The sequence below is a fragment of the Tenrec ecaudatus genome, chromosome 8 (assembly GCF_050624435.1).
Source record: "Tenrec ecaudatus isolate mTenEca1 chromosome 8, mTenEca1.hap1, whole genome shotgun sequence".
NCBI classification, from domain to species: domain Eukaryota; kingdom Metazoa; phylum Chordata; class Mammalia; order Afrosoricida; family Tenrecidae; genus Tenrec; species Tenrec ecaudatus.
The window spans coordinates 113,408,904-113,426,769 of NC_134537.1; the positions used below are offsets into that span (position 1 = coordinate 113,408,904).

General features: G+C 46.3%; 1 protein-coding gene across 2 annotated transcripts in view; it reads right to left on the reverse strand.

Annotated features, from left to right (window-relative positions):
• DLC1 (DLC1 Rho GTPase activating protein) overlaps nt 1-17,866 on the reverse strand; it is a 458,236-nt gene that overhangs the window by 151,924 nt on the left and 288,446 nt on the right. The window lies entirely within an intron of this gene.

The window sequence follows — 17,866 nt, forward strand, 5'->3', positions numbered from 1 at the left end:
AATTTTACATCAAAGGGTAATTGTATATTGAGAAAACATCTCAGCCCAGTCCAGATCAAGTCCACCAAGTCTGAGATTAGCGTCTATGTCTGATGCCAATCTATAAAGTCCTCTTCAGACTCACGAAACACATGCAATGATGCCGAATGCAGGAAGATCACAGGCCAAAAGTCTTGTGGATCCAGTGGCGGTGTAAGCATCTTAGTGGTGGCAGGGAGCTCCACGTGTCTTGCCAGCAGTAAAGACGAAGCAGAGAGCATCTGTGTGTATCTGGCCGCCAGGGAGCTACTTATTTCTGTGGTGCCTCCAAATGAGGTCGTCATGCTGCGACCTGATTGACAGGCTCGACTCCACCCCTTCACAAACTGACACCAGATTATGCTAACGACTACAGAAGACAAGGCAGGGTGGAACCCTCCGGCAGTTGATTGGTCGTCCTTCATAACTTCGCTCAGAGGTGACTCAGATATGGTGGGGGCTGTCTTCCATTTAACAGATGAGGAGACCAAGAGGACGTATCCAAGATCATGCTAGAGCCCAAGTAGTTTCACAACCTCCTGTCCTTCAATGCTTCGTGAAAGGCACATTTTCCATCGTCACCTTGGAAGTTTTCTAAAAATGTGAACCTCGAATCATAATGTCTTCTATGTAGATAAGCTTGGTTGAATATTCTTTACAAAACAGTTCTTGTGGGTTCCCTCCCTCTTTCAGGCTGCTGTTTCCAGTTGTTGATACCTTTAGAAGCCATAGTAACTTGAGAGCCCCCGCATACCACACACATCCAATTTGGCCACTGTTTATCTTTTTTAATTCAATCACTGTCACAACAGCCCTTCTTGGGTTCTTAGTGCTTTGGTCAAAGATGCAGCTGTTCTAAATAGGGTCTGGCCTTATTTCCTTAAGCCAGGGGTGTCTGTAGCCGATCCACTATCAGGAGGGGGGAATGGCCAGTCTCCCGGAGCTGGGGGAACCTATCTATAGTCTTTGGTCCAAGAATGCTGCAGCTGGGGCAGGGGCAATATTAGAGATAACTTCAGATTCCCTTCCTCCACACAGCTACACACACAGAGTAAATTCCCTTCCTGCACACTCAGAGTAAATAGGGGACCATGCTCAGGCCTTTACGGTACCAGCCTGATGACTCAGGGGGAGCGAGGAGTGAGAAGGGCGGCTCTGGCTGAAGGGACGCTGCCCTACAGCCCAGTCACTTCAAGCAGCATTCATGTCTCTGGCACTTGAAAGAGACTGGTGCTTATCTCATCGCTGATGGAATTTTAAAGTTGGATACAAGTCGGTGCATGTAGAAAATATGATATTGGAACAGAGTTCTTATAAACAGCTACTTAGAACACCATGTTGTCTTCTCGGAGAGATTTAACTTTTTTTTTTTAATGTGTGGGAAATAAACACCTAGTTATGATCTGGTTGTGTTTGTTTGCTCGCTTCCCCTGAAGGAATAACAGTGTTTCTGGACTAAATTGTGGCTTACTGACCAAAATGAACTTGTCACAACATATGACTTTTATTCACATTTGACGACTGCTAAATAGACGCTTTGTAACACCATTGTTTGTATTTTTGTTGCTGTGGTGGTGTGTTGGTGAGTCAATTCTGACTCACTGCAGCCCTGTAGGGCAGAGTGGAACTGTCTTGTGGGATAGAATCAACTCACAGCAGCTCTGTAAGATGGAGCAGAAACACCAGATATAACCACAACCTGGTGGGTCAGTGGCTGCCAGCTGCAAGGTGAGCAGTTTGACCCGGCAGTCACCCTCCTCTGACCAGCAGGGCTGCCCTGAGTCAGAACCGAACTGACGGCATTCTGCAGTCGTCACAGGACCACATCCCCAGGGCTTGCCCTCGCAGAGCAGCTGGCGGGTTCAACCCACGGACCACTCTGATCAACAGAGCATTGAACCACTGGGCCTTCAGAGCCCCTTACTGTGTATCCCTCACAGCTCATGGCCACCGCTACCCTCTTTTCATGGAAAATACCCCAAACTCACTGCCCTCTGGTTGATGCCGACTCACAGCTACCCTGCAGGGCAGGGTACACCTGCCCCTCTGGGTTCTGAGACCGTGGCTAACTCTTTCCGGGGTAGAAAGTCGCGTGTTTCTCCTGAGAAGAGTCTGGTGGATTCCAAACGCCGACCTTGTGGTCAACAGCCCCACACGCAGCCACTATGGTGCCGGGCTCCTTACACTTCGGGAAAACACTTTTTATTTTTACCGTGAAGAAATTTCAAAAGATCCCCACCCCAACCCCCACTGCTTCACAGAAAAAGACGCTTTAAGGGATGAAGAGTACCTTCATATTTTATGCCTTGCATGGTGTAAAGTCATAATCCACGGAGGGAAATTCGCACAGAATACAAATGCGCTCCATGGGAATTTCAAATAAAGGTTCTAAATCCCACCGCCAACAGGCACCTCATCTTCCATCACATTCCTTCAGTTTCCATAAAATATTTAAACACATGGATGGAAGGGGAACAATTTGGCCCGTCGTCTGGATATTTTGTCAGCACGTTGTTTTAATACTTGGACACGCCCGAATTGTTCATTTTCATCCAGCTGTTTGGGATTAAGTAAACACAGCCTTCATCTGCCATAAATTCGCAGGGAGCCTCGAGCAGAGGGTCTGCTTGCAGGGAGATTGAGTCTGGGATTCCGGGGAGCTTTTTCTGGACCTAACATAATAACCCCGGGTCCCTCCAAAGTCTCAACCACTCAGAGGCAATAACACAGGGACGCTTTTTTTTCTTTGTCTTTCAAGAATGATGAGGGACATACAAGTCAGTGTAAAGCCTTGGGTAATACTGTAGCTATATAAATAGATACATGTATCTATTTAATACAACCTATTGCATCCAGAAAGCATGAGAGCAGCATGCAATGAACTTGACACTAGATAGCAGCATTGCTTCCATTGGTTGAAGGTAAAAGTAGGTTTCAATCAAACATTTAGCATGGAACGGTTAATTTAAGACGGGCCTATTTTAAGCCTACTTCCTGTTTACATAGCATCCTAGTTCAGGATTCTGATCAGTGTCCTGAAATCCACTTAAAACAAGTGCTTGCATTTTCAGTATGCAGTGCATTTGACACCACCGTCAGCCGCTGTGGATGGAAAGTTCTGAAGAGGAACTGGAAAACGGCATCTGTACGCAAGAGAACTGCTGCGTGGCAACACTGCGCTGGTGCCCAGGGGCCCACCCAGCAGAAGGTCGAAGGGGCAGAATACCTTTCTTGGTGCCTTTGTTGCTGTTTTTGTTTTGACTGTCCAGGGTTCCACTTACAGGGAAGTGACGGCCCATGCAAGTGACACTTGTGCAAGGGAGCAGTGGGCTGCAGTTTGAAGCCCTACGGAATCAGATAGGACACACGCAGACTAAAGTTTGCATTTTTGTGGAAATTGTTTTCGCATGGGATCCTGGCACAGTAAGGAGAGATTTGTCTTAAAAATCAAAAACCCAAACAACCGATTTGAAAATAATGTTATTTTAAAAGAAGCCAAACCAGAAAATATTTGACAACTGAGCAAAGGCGCAGATAGAGTCAAGTGTGAATTGTGAGGCTGGCAGCACTGACTAGCTGGTGTCTTGTCTGTTCTGCTTCTGATCCGTTCAGGAAAAGGCAGAGGGCAGGCCCATGTTCGACTGTTAGCTCTGCTCTGGTCGCTACACCAGGATTTTGTGTCAGCCTCTCACGGTTACCGCCTCACCACATAGTGTGGTGCTGGGTATTGAAGTGAAAACAAAACCAAGACTCAGGAAAGGTAGAATCGTGTCCGTTGTTGTGGGCTCCAGTCAGGTCCACCCTACTCAAAGGACCGAAGCGCTGCCGAGTCCTGCGCTGCCCACACGCTTGACTACAGACTGGCCCTTGTGATCTGTAGACTTTTCAGTGGCTCGTTTTCGGAAGTAGATTGCCAGACTTTTCTTCCTGTTCTATCTCAGTCTAAAAGTTCCCCTGAAAACGGTTAAGCATCAAAGCATCACACAAGCCTCCACTGTGTGTGATGAGGTGCACTGGCCAGAAACCAAACTCGGGTCTCTCCCAAGGAAGGCTAGAATTCTATCACAGAACCACTCCAGCCCTTGGTACCATGGTAGGCCACGCCCTGGGAGCAGCAGAGAGAGCATTAGAAAATTCAACTCATCATTACTCCGAAGTTCACAGCCCAGCTGCTCTGCACATCTGAAATTTCTGAAAGCTGAACTGACTCCTTAAGGCAGAGGCTGACATACAAGTTCTGGGAAGAGTCCCTGGACTTCTCAGGTAGCCAGGCGAGGCTGCTGTGGATGGACCATCACCATGGGCAAAGCCAGCCCGAGCCTGCTCCTCCGCACACTCAGAGGCATCCCTAGGAGCATCATCTTCATGCTCCTCCTCCTGGGACTGCTGTCTGGAAGTACTCTGAAGTCTATGACACGCGGAAGACTAAATGGAACCACTGTACAGCTTGCACTGAAAGCCTCAAAAAGCAGAGTGGAGAAACTTAGCTGCAATATAAGGCCTGCTGCAAGGGGCAAGTGAGTTGTGTATAATTTGCATCTGCGGCGGCATCCTAGCAGCCAGATGCTTCCCCAAAGGAAAAGCAAGCTGTTTCGATCATAGAAACAGTTGTACTGCAGTGCACAATGCATTTTAATAACAGCTGATTTATTTTTGATAGCTGTTATTGTTATTTTTCTTTTAATAGACTGTTTTCCAGCTATTTGACAATGAGAGCGTGTTTGTGCCCGCTTGCGGGTGTGTGTGTGTGTGTATGTGTGATACCCAATGATAACGCAAGCGTAGAGAAAGACCATTGACAGAGGGTTGCTGATGTGCCTGTCGTGAGGTGCTCTGGCACTTAGACATCACGTCCACTTGAACTTGCAGAGGGGTGGAGTCCAACATGTCAATCAGGTCACAGCCTAAGGACACCTCCTGAGAGGGGTGGCCTTTTTATATGAGAAAAACGGCAACACTACACTCTGCTGCTGCTGCTTCTGTCCTTCCTGTGTGCTGAGACTCCGTGCCTGCCTCCAGGGGCAGCCTCAGTGGGTTGCCTGACCCTGAGCACTGCCTGGGCCATGTCATCTTTCCACAGTTCTTGGAAGCCACGGGCCTGTGAGCGTCCTGCACCCCAATTCACCTTTCTGTGTCACGGGCCAGCATGCAGCTGCCTAAGTCTGAAGAGGGCCCAGGGCAGCTTCAGACCCCAGACTTCAGCTGGACTGGGCCGGGCTGCCTTCTTGATATAAGAATACTTCTTGAGAGTAAGCTCTTGCTTAGACATTCATAAATGCCACTGGCTTTTGCTTCTTTAAACTACCCTGCTTACCACAAAGGCCATGGAGTTGGTTCTGATCCACAGCAACCCCTGTAGACAGCACAAGGGAACCCTGCCAGGGCCTGCATCATCCTTACAATTGTTTTGTTTGGGCCCACTGTTGCAGCCCCTGTGTTAATTGATCCTTTCTTTTTCACTGACCTTTGGCTTTACCAAGCATGATGCCATTCTCCAGAGACGGGTCTTTCCAGTACCGGATAGCCTGTCCGGAGTGCAGGAGATGGAGTTCTGATACCTTCCCTTCCAAGCAGCACTCGGGCTGTGCCTCGTCCAACACAGGCCTTCTGGCTTCCACGGTCCTGTCACTATTCTTCCCCAACACCGTCACTCAAATGCATCAGTTCTGCTCCTGCCGTCCTTGTGCCCTGTGCAGCTTGCATGGGCCGATGATACGGCCTTGGAAAACCTCGTGGCTCCGCTCAGGTGCCTCTTAGTCTTCACAATGACAGGTTTGCTCTTTAACAATTTACAAAGTCCTCGCACAACAGATCTGCCCATTGTAATATGTCATTTGATCGTTACATCCATGAATATTGATCGTGGGTCCAAGTAAAATGAAATCCTTGACAACTTCAATCCCCCCCCCCCATATTTCATGATATTGTTGATTGGTTCAGCTGGGAAGATTTTTGTTTTCTTTTCATTGAACGGCAACCCATACACAAATCTTGGATGATCTTTTTTTTTTTTTGAAAATCAAATCACAGTTTTTAATTTCTTCCCAAGCTAGGTACAGTATGGCAGTTAAAAAAACACAACTTTCCCCCAAAGTCTTATTTTCCGCTCCTAAGGTACTACAATTCACTCAGTGATAAACTAATCCCTCCAAGTCACTCATTTATCATTGATAAGCTTGAGAGGTCAGCTAGGAGGCTTCAGTCCTTGAGATATTTAGACAAAGACTGAAGGCCTTCATGTCTGGGCTGCAGTAAATAGCTGCATTCCCCAGACAGAGGGTCTTGTTTTTGCCTTATGATTCCGAGCCTACCACTCTAATTCAGTTCCTCGCTGATAGAGAAAAACAGATTAGTCTGTAAAACTCAGCAGCCCAGGCCCAAAGCCCGTTTTCTTAATCCAAATAAGTTTCCTCATCAGCTTGTTTTCTTCTCAACAAGGCCAAATTCTTAGAAGAAGAAAAGTTAAAAGAAAGCCTCTCACTCATTATTAACATTATGTGGATGAAGAATGGAACTTAATCTCCCAAAGAATTTAGTGACTGATCTTAGTACTTTTACTTTAAAAAGAATTTACATATACTTATTGTGAATTGGGTGAAGGCTTCTGGAGCAATCAGTTTTGTTTAATGTCATTGATTGCAATCTCTACAATGTAACATCATGTATATCACTTCCCCACCGTCTTTACTATTTCCGTTTCTTCTTTTCTGACTCACCTGAGCTTTGTACAGGGGTACATGCTGCTATTTGATCTTAACTGGTTTGGCTTTTGGTCTCAAATGTGTGTGTGCACCCCCTTAGAGTTATTGTGTTTCTTTAAAAAACCTTTTTAAAAATCATTTTATTGGTGGTTCGTATAACTCATCACAATCCATCCATCCATCCATCCATCCATCCATTGTGTCAAGCACATTTGTACATTTGTTGCCATCATCATTTTCAAAACATTTTCTTTCTACTTGAGCCCTTGGTATCAGCATCTCATTTTTTCCCCCTTCCTCCCCCATTCTTTCTCACTCATGAACCCTTGATAACACTTCTCGGCCTTTTGGCTAAGAGCGAGTGTAGAAATGTTGGATCTTCATCAGCAAGTGCATCAAGTCCTCTTTCCTTTCAGCAAGCAAGGTTGTGTCCTGGTTACTAATAAGCCTTCCTCTAATCCTGACGCTGCCGTCTTCAGAGAGTCCAGCTTCTCAGACTATTTGCTCAGCACACAGACTGAGTGACTATGCTGACAGGATTCCTCCCTGACGCACGCTCTTCCTGGTTCTGTGCAGCTCTCCCTGGCTCTGGTCACATGCTTGCCTCTGGGTCAATGTTCCACGTCAGCACGATGGAGGATTATGGAATTCCCACATTCACCATGCTATCCATGGTGCGTTATGATCCATGCCGTCGACTGGCTTTGGATAGTCAAAGGAACACAAATCAACATCTTTCTGGTTGGCTCTGCTTCAGTCAGGACCCATCAGACATCAGCAATGATATTCCTCGCTCCATGTCCTCTTCTAACAGCATCTTGAGTTTTTGGGAGCTGCACACATTTAAAGATTATCTTTAGCAAAATTTTATCTGCATGATTGCATTATTGACATTGTTTGATAATTTCCACGTTCTGTGGGGTCACCTTTCTTTGGAATGGGCACAAATATGGATCTCTTACAGTCGGTTGACCAGGTCCTGATCTTTCCAATTTTCTGGTGCAGACTAGTGTTTCCAGTTCCAGGTCCGTTTGCTGAAACATCTGTTTGTCTTCCATCAGCTCCTGGGGGCTTGTTTTTCCAAATGTCATCAGAGAAGCGAGGCTTTTTCCTTTATTATGATCAGTTCTGGACCACATGCTACCATATAGTTGAACCTAGAGCAGTTTTGCTGGTGCATTCCTTCCGCATGATTTGGATATATCTTGAATCATTTCAAAGTTTTCCCATAAAATCCTTTTATAAAGCAACCTGAGGTTCTAATTTTTCTTCTTTTAAAATAATTTTATTGGGGTCTCGTACAGCTCTTATCATAATCCATCCCTCCACCAATTGTGTCAAGCATTTTTTGTACATTTGTTGCCATCATCATTTTTAAAACATTTTCTTTCTACTTGAGTCCTTGGTATCAGCTCATCCCCCACATGAGTCCTTTATAATTTATAATAATAATTTTTATTGATTTATTTTAATGATAATAATTTTTTATGTGTTACACTGATTGATGTCTTCCTTCATTCACTTTTCTGTTGTCCACTCCCCTGGGAGGGGCTATATGTATTTCATTGTGATCGGTTCTCCCTTTCTCCCCCCACCTTCCCCTTGCCCTCCTGGTATTGCAACTCTCATGATTGGTCCTGAGGGGTTTATCTGTCCTGGATTCCCTGTGTTTCCAGATCTTATCTGTACCAGTGTACACCCTCTGGTCTAACCGGATTTGTAAGGTAGAATTGGGATCATGATAGTGGGGAGAAAGAAGCATTTAAGAACTAGAGAAAAGTTGTATATTTCATTGTTGCTACACTGCACCCTGACTGGCTTGTCTCCTCCCCACAACCCTTCTGTAAGGGGGTGTCCAGTTACCTAGAGATGGGCTTTGGGCACTGCCCCTCATTTATAATGATATGATTTTTTTCTGATGATGCCTGATACCTGATCCCATCGACACCTCGTGATCGCACAGGCTGGTGTGCTCCTTCCATGCGGGCTTTGTTGCTTCTCAGCTAGATGGCCTCTTGCTTATCTTCAAACCTTTAAGACCTCAGATGCTGTATCTTTTGATAGCCAGGCACCATCAGTTTTCTTCACCACGTTTGCTCATGCACCCATTTGTCTTCAGGGATCGTGTTGGGAAGCTGGAGGTTTGACTTCTTCAGTGCAGTCAGCTTGAGGAATGCTGACCCTGTTTTTCTTTTGGCTGTCTAATTCCAGGTCTTCACATGTTGGTACATTAATGGAGTAGGTATATTTTATTTTTCCATCAGGATTCTAGGAGAAAACGAATACTTGCTGTTTTTTGCACTGGTGATGGGCCAAGGGCAACGAATCAAGGTGACTTTTATTTTTGTTTGCTATCTGAAAAGTAAGAGCTAGGTTGTATTTCATTTGAAATACACAAGAAAAAAGGGGAGAGAATGTATGGTATCTTCTTTAAAGGCTAAGAGGAAGTTTGTTTGCTCAGCATCGCTAACTTTATTATCTTTTTTTCATTCTCTTAGAATAAAACATTTCTTCACAGCGTGATATCTAAATATACATATAATTCTGGGAAAGTTTCTATCAATTTTCTTGTACAATGGAAATGCTTGAGGCATTGAAGAAAAAAATCTTCAGAAACTAAAATTTAATAATAACCCACAGATGCTTAAAGTTTTGTCTAAGTAGAAGATAATTAATGCTATTCTCAGAAATTACTCTTTCAGATGATATTTCCTAAGAAAGAGTCAGCTTACCAGCCCTCATCAGAAACCAAATCCATCGTGTGAAGTGGATTCCAACCCATAGTACCCGATGGGAGAGTGTAGAACTACCCCACTGGGTTTCTAAGACTGCCTCATCTTTCTCCCACAGCACGAAGAGTGGGTTCAAACAGCTGATCTTTCAGTTAGCAGTTCAGTGCTTTAACCACTGTGCCATCTGGGCTCCTTAACCCTCGTGGTATGAAATTAACCTGGACCAACAGCGTTGCACCTCTAGTCTCAGTAACCTTTACTTTAGAACAGCTTTGAAAACATGCATTAAAGTGAGATGGAGGAGACTACAGACGTAGCTGACACCCGCTTCAGGAGGGCTGTGTGAGGATTAAAACTTTGGGTGTTTGTTACGTGAAATACGACTCTAGGTAACAGGAAGATGTAGACATGTGTTTGTTACGTGAAATACGACTCTAGGTAACAGGAAGATGTAGAAATGGCTTAAGTCAAGTTGGGAAAAATACAATCCAACAGTTAAGCTGTTACCCATTTTTCTGAAGCAAAGCCCTGTTGGCATAATGGGTCACAGGTTGGGCTGCTAACCACAAGGTCTGCGGTTCTAAACAATCAGCCAATCCAAGGGAGAAAGATGAGGCTTTCTACTCTCATAAAGAACTTCAGTCTCAGAAGCACTCAGGCAGTTCTACCCTTTCCTATAGGTCACTACCAGTCGGAATCAACTCTAGGTCACTGAATTTTTGGAGTTGGGGCATGAAGCTCAGTTTTGACATTTTTAATCATTTAGTTATGATCAGTGTTCTATGTTACATAAAACAGTTAAAATATAGGAAGCAACTTAATTACTTAAGGATTAAAAGACTGCTGAAAATCAGGTAGCGTTCACACCACCGGAGAGGAATGGGGTGAACGTTCTAGTAAGGGGTGGGGATGCTGCTTAGACAAAACAAGGAGAAAGGATTGCTATAGATGGGTGGGGAAAAGTGAACAATCCACAGTAACCGAGGCAAAGTGGTCACTGGGCGGTGCAGATGGTCACTGTGCTTGTGTAATAACCGAAAGGTTGGATGCACGTTCCAGTTCACTCCAGAGGTGCCTCTGAGGAAGAGCCTGGTCATCCATTAAAAATTTTTATCTTATCTATCTGGCTAGCTATAATGCTATGAAGAACAATCGTGAATGGCAATTGACGGGGTGTCAGCAGGTTGACTAAGTGAAGCCGGTGTTGGTAGGAAGGCAGAAGCAGCGGGGTCGAGATCATAATGACCATATGATTGACCATTAGGCATAGCGCTTGGCTCAGGGACTGTGGAGCCGCCTTTTCCGGTGTGAAATGTTCAGACATGGAACCTACGATCCTGGCCAACTTTATACCATGCTCTCAGCAAACAGCTAAGCCACTTGCCAGTTAGCGTGTACTCTCTCTCCCTCTTTCTGTACCACACACACACACACACACACACACACACACACACACCCCGGCACGCACACGCACGTGCCATAGACCTCAGAGAGAAACAGACCTGATACACCATCTCAGGCCTGTGGCCTGTCCTCCTACTTCCAAAGCGCACCCAAGGAGGTCCGGAGAGCAGTTGGCATTCCCATGGGAAAGGTTCCAGAAGGAACGTGTGAAAATAGGGGCTCCTGGTAGCATGATACCCCCGAGAGAAAGGCCCACCTCAAACAACTAAGCCGTTTACAGAGTGGCTCAAGTCAGTGGGGAGAGAAACCAGAGTTTGGGAGGAAAGCCAAGGGGCTTGCATTTCTGTAATGCTTGTTCTGGTGCCAGTGATAAACATTAGTGCATCTCTCGTCCTCCTGCCCTCTGAAGAGGCATCTAAGTGGCTGCAGGGCTCTCGAAACATAAATAATCTTAATCTTCACATTCACAGTAGACGCATGGGAACAAGATTAGCGAGACTTTTTTTTCTTTAAACTTATCCCTTTATGGAAACTTCCAAAGGAACAAACTTTAAGTCCACTAAGGGAATTTTCAACTCAATGGAAACTGGTCTCTAGAGATCCAGGCACATTGCTGGCCAGATGACCAGACTGGACTCACTCTTTTCCCATGGCAGCGTCCTCAAAACCACAGAGGCTTTAGGAAAAGTCAGAGCCGTAGCATCCAGGTTCAAAGCGGGGCTGGCAGTGCAAAGGCGCACAACTGACCTATGTTCGTGTTGGGTGGACTCCCTCTTCTCTTCCTGAGACGTTTGAAAGTTTGCTCAAAGAAAAGGAGACATCAGCCATGCGGCAATATTTCTAGCGATGTTTGGTCAATAAAATTGTTAATGGCTTACTAAGGATACCATCATTTCGACTTAAATTTGAATAATATCTTCACTCCGGATGGGTACAAACTCTAAGCATATTGCACATTCAGTGCGACCAACCAGCCGTGGGGGGTGGGGTGAGGGTGCACACTGCGGTTGAAGTTTTGGTCGGGTGCGGCCCTCCCCTCTAATACCTTCAGGGGACTGAGAAGGACAAATCAGGGCTGGGAGAAAAAGAGAGCAAACGGGAGCAAGCGGGAGGCAGCTGGAGGGAAAAGGAGGAAACACAGCAGAGGTGGACTGCCTCCAGGCTATTTTTGCAAGGGCTCAACATTAGTGAGAAACCGTTCCCTTCACTTCGGGGCTTTGAGAGGGCAAACTGTAGGTGGACAGCATCCCCATCTGAGCACTTTGAATTTTTCTTCATCTGAAATAAAAGCAAATGCTTAGAAATCATCCAAAACATGAAAAGTGCATTCAATTAAGATTTAAGCAAATCTTAAATGAATACATACTGTAAACAACTTCAGTGAGAACCAATGGGAGGTACTATCACACACGGAAACAAGTATTTTTATGCTAAAAACGTCAACTGGATTGACTGCTGAGGTTAGCTGTCGTCCAGTCTACTCAGACGCGCGGGACAATCTTAAGCACTAGAGAAACAAATGGTGCCTGGTTTGGAGTCACTTCACAGTCCCCACATCTGGGCCAATCTTTGCACCACTGTGCCAACTCACCTCCCGGAGGAGAGCCTCGCTCCTCACAGGCCCTCTCCCTCGCCCAGCAAGGTGTCCTCTTCCACCGACCCGCTGCTTCCCAACCAGCCAGTCAGACCACCTTCTACAAGGACCCCATACGTTTTCATTGGCTAATTTTCAGAACAAGATGGTCCGTCTTTCCTTTCTAGCCAGTCTCTTTCCGAAAGCGCTGTGGAAACCTGGCCACCATCCCCCCCGTCCACCTGTCCTGTGTGGTGGGGTACGCGTCGCTGTGACGCTGGAGCTACGGCACAGGCATTAAGTCTGTCTGGGGTACTTGTATCTTTTACTTCTGGTTCTAGGCTTTCAAGCTCATGAAACCATATTTAAGTATTTGACTTTAGAACCAGGTCCAGCTCTAGATCACAACAGGAAACTGTCACAGCAGTTAATGTTTTGGTAAGGGTCTCTGTGGATGTAGCAGGGAAGGTGTTTTTGGTGTTTTAAAACGCTTTTCTCGAGCCCCTAATAAAACATTAAATAATAATTACCTAGGGGCACAGCATGGAAAGTTTGGGATAAATGGGAAGCTACCAATGAGAAGAAACTGTGCTGAAATTGATGGTGATGATGACTGTACAGCTCTTCTAAATACGTGTGAAGGATTAAATTGTATGCTACGTGATGTACATGTCAATAAACCCATTTATAGATAATAAAAAAACCCCGCTTTTCTCTCCCTTCCCTCCCCTAAGAACCTCTAAAAGGCAAAGTCACACTGCCAGGACGTCTTCGGTTGGTTCAGTGCAGAAGGGACATTGGCCCTGTGCCCCACTGGAGAGGGAGTCTTCCTGCTGCTTTGTTGGGAGGCATGAGGCGTTAGCAGACCTCTCTCTCTCTCTCTCTCTCTCTCTCTCTCTCTCTCTCTCTCTCTCTCTCTCTCTCTCTCTCTCGTGGGGGGGGTGGGGAGGGGTGTGGGGGGGTGGGGGGTGGGGAGGGGTGTGGGGGTGGGGGGGTGGGGGGTGGGGAGGGGTGTGGGGGTGGGGAGGGGTGTGGGGGTGGGGAGGGGTGTGGGGGTGGGGGGTTGTGGGGTGGGGTGGGGGGGTGGAATCAGCCAGTCTGGAAAAGCCAGGCCCTGGAATACTTTCATTTCCATTCAGCAACCCGCCTTCGGTCATTCTCCACGCTTCATTAGGAGGGCGTAAAACTCAGACTTGTCCACTGGGTTCACGCTTAGGGGCTCTGATGGGGGCCTGGCTGGGGCAAGGCAATTGAAGCCATTGAAGGAAGTTGTGGGGATTATGCACGGATTAGGATTATCCAAATCAGTGGTTTCCAATTCTTTTAACTAAGAGGACTCCTTTTCAGATATTTTTTTAAGGGTGCACTCCTATGCCATAGTAATTGCACTGTCAGTATCTTTTGAGCAAGGAAACGTGTTTACACGAAAGGCTTGCTCAGCTTGCCTCCTTGGTCCTCAACCGTGTGCCCCTGCCAATTCCATCTGGAAAGACATCTCCCCTGGAGCATCACTATTCTGCATTCATTGTCATCCAGACCCAAGTAAAGTCATGGCATTTTTTTTTTTCTTCAGAAGGAGTCTGGAATTTCTCATCTGTTGGCACACACAGGCAGACTGCTGAAATGTTCTTGAAAAACAAATTCTCCCCTTCAGGGAAAAGAAGACAGACCCAACACCTCTCTCTCCACCTGCTTCACATGCTTTTTGACCCTAACACGTTTTTAGCCACTTCTTTTGGCCTATCTAGTAAATGGGCCTCAGATTTGGAATTCCAGAGAACGAGGGGAAGTGAACACCAGCAACAACGATGAAGATTGCACAGAAGCAAATCGTGTGTGCGGTTTCCCGAGCGACACTTCGCATTGGGAGTGTTTCTCTTGGTTAATTAATACTTGTGACCAGTGTTCCTGATAGTTGGGTGCCAAATTCTCTCAACAGCTCTAGTCATTCATTACTAAGAAACAGAGGTCATTAAGTGTGAACTACTTGAGGTGTAATCGTAGCCGCTCCTGTCTTCCCAGAAGTTCTTGGGAATTATCATCATTTTTCCTGTTTGCTAATGGCTCCCCAGTTGGCATCTCTGTCCTGCCTTCACCCCAGGTGTATCCTTGCTGACAGGTGCACCTCGATGTCCTACGGCCACTTCATACTCAACATTTCCAGCCTCACCTGTTTCTCTGCTGACAGACCCCTACACCTTCTCAGTGGAAGCACCATTTCTTTAAGTGTCCAAAGCTGGAGAGTCGGCTCAAATGTCTCCCTTCTGTACATTGTACACAGCCAACGAACTCCTAAGGATCAATTATTCTACCAACTAAGTACAATTCCCAAATCCATGGCCTCTGATCAGCTCAGCCTGGACTTCCTTCCCGGAGCGGTGGTGGCGCAGTGGTTAAGCCCTCCGTGTAACTGTGAAGCTCGACAGTTCAAACTGTAAGTTCACGCGAAGGTACACCTGACGCAAACCAGGATATCGTCAATCACCTCATATGCGTGTGAGAATCGGACCGCATGAGTAAGGCAGACGAAAGACGAAGAGAGGCACTTGAATGACGGTGCTGGTGAAGAAGATTGAAAGTGTCACCGACTGCCAGCAGAACAAACCAATTTGTCTTGGAAGAAGTAGAGCCGGGATGCTCCACAGAGGCAAGGATGGCAAAGCTCGCATACTTAGGACATGTTGTTAGGAGAGACCAAGCCCGAGTAAAGACATCAGGAATGATAGTAGGGGCAGTGAGAGAGAAGACGACCCTTGACAAGACAGAGTGATACAATGGCTGTACCAAGGGATGCAAGCAGAACAATTACGCAGGGCCAGTCAGTTTGTCCTTCTGTTGTACATAGGGCCGGCTATGAGTCAGAAATGGCTCGATGGCACATAACAACCACCGTTGGAACCCATTAGCGGCTCCGAAGGAGAAAGATAGACAGCGTGCTTCCACAGCGCTCACTGTTGCTAGGTTTCACCGAATAGGCTCTGACCCATAACGCTGCAATGTGCAAAAAACAAAAACAAGAACCTGCATGGTCTTGGGCCATCCTCACAATTGTCTCTATGGCTCAGGTCAGGAGCACCTTACTCTTCAAAGTAACACCATGATTTTCAAGCCTCTACAGAGGTCCTGTGGAGCAGATTTACCTAATGCAGTATGCCTTTTGATCTCTTACTGCTGCTTCCATGAGCACTGATTGTAGATCCAAGCAAGACACAATCCTTGACAACTTCAACCTTTTCTCCTTTTATCGTGATGTTACCTATTGGTCCAGTTGTGAGGATTTTGCTCTTCCATAAAGATTACAGCCTTAGAAACCCTATTAGCTTGTCTTAAAACAAGTACTAATCTAAGGGAGGTGTCAGCTAAGTCCACACAAAAGAAGCACAGCAACCTGTGTGACCCAAGGTTTGTAAAGAAAAAAAAAACACATCTGGAGGAGGAAATGGTATCAGCGCTAAATTGTGAACACCTGCTTTGCAGAAGGCTATGGATGACAGAAGCCTAAAATCTATTTGCAGGGTCCCCTTGTTAAATAAAGCAAAGGAATGGTGGTGCCACTTCACCTCATGTCTGGGACTTTTCAGCATGTTATAGGCTGTCAGACCCTGAGGTTGTGAGGAATCCCAGGCCACATGATTGGGCCATGCCGAGGTGCTCTGGTGAGTGCTACGCTACCAGACACCTAATGTCACCCCATCAGATATTAATAAAGAAATGTCTATGTGATTCCAGCCCTTAGCTGTCAAAGGTCAAAGAATGCCTTGAACATTATGTTCTTTTAAAACCTATCTATATGGACCCAATTGATAACAGCCACTAGAAAAATTAGACAGGAGATTTAGGAGGCAGGGAGTTTACATGAATGGCGGAGGAACAATTTGTACAACTCAAACAACGTAATAAATGGCACTGAATTGCACAAGTAGACATTATGGAATTGGTGCATGTACATCTGTTTATATTCTCACCTACCACCAACAAAAGGTGAAAGACAGACATGCCAACTTTTGAAACCAAGGACCCAGCCATTGAAGCAGATCCCACTGGAATTCCCAAGCCATAGACTGGAAGAGCAGAGTAAGTGTTTGTTTTCATGTGCGGACACGTTGTCAGGAGAGAACAGTTCTTGGAGAAGGACATCGCGCTTGAAAAAGTCGAGAAGCAGCCAAAAGGATGGCGGTCCTCAGTGAGAGGGATTGCACAGTGGCTGCAAGCAGGGAGCAGTCACAGTAACCATTGGTTTTTAACAGTTTTATTGGCACTTCATCCTGAAGTCCATTAGTTCAGTCATGTCCAGAGAGCTGTGCAACCATTACCACAATCAATTTCAGAGCACGTTCGTCTTCTAATAGAAACCACTGTGAGGATGGGGCAGGGCCAGGCGGTGCTTTGCCCTCTTGTGTAGAGGGCTGCTATGGGTCAGCACCAGCTTGTTGGCACCTAACAACCACAAGTGGTGCTTTTTATGCTTGGGGTGGTATCTTAGTTTCCCATAGGTTCTTGGGTGGTGTCAGTGGTTGGGCAATTGATTACTGGCCTCAAGGTTAGCAGTTTGAACCCACCAGTGGTAGGGATAAACCAACCAGAGACACTGCTATTGATGTGCTTCTTAGAGCCGATGCTTTGGACACTCTCTTGGGCAGTTCTACCGTGAAGCACAGGGGCAGCTAGGCGTCGACTCGACAGCAACTAACAACCATCACCTTCATTGCTGCAGACATGATCATACACTGAACGACTCACAACAACGCAAATTAACGTTCCTGTGGATCTGGAGACCAGGTGTCAGCAGGATCCAGCTTCCTCTCAAAGCTCTTGGGGAGAATACTTGCGTTTCTCCCCCACCTTCCGGTGGCTCTGGCTACCTTGGCATCTTAACGCCAATCTTTGCCTCCATGTTCACATGACCTTCATTTCACCTCATGTCTCCGCGTGTCTTCTTCTCTGTCACTTGTAAGAACTGCTGCCATTCAAGTTATGACCCACCCTAAATCATCTTCGGCTCCTTACCTTAGGTGCCTCGCCAGAGAGCCTTAGTCCAAATCGGGCAAATCCTGAGCTCTGGGTGGACATGCCTTTGGTGGGGCTGGCGGGTGGGGGCGGGGGCTGCTACTCAATCTACTAGGGGCCGGGATGCACGAGTCGCCCGAGCACAAAACACAGCAGTCGACTCGGCATTAACAACCCTCTATCGACTGTCCTCCTGTCCCCATCCCTGTGCCTCAGTCCTTCACTGTGTTTCTTGGGATCACCTCCTAAATCAACTATGCACACTCGGTTTTGTCTCAGGGATGTTTTTTAAAAAGAGAATTCCAAAGCGAAATGAATTCTTGCCATCATTTCAGCAATATTAGTGACTAAGGATTAAGGGGAGCACACCCCCACCATCAGGAAGTTATTCAGAGGGATACGCAACAGGTTTCAATGCTGTAAGTAACACG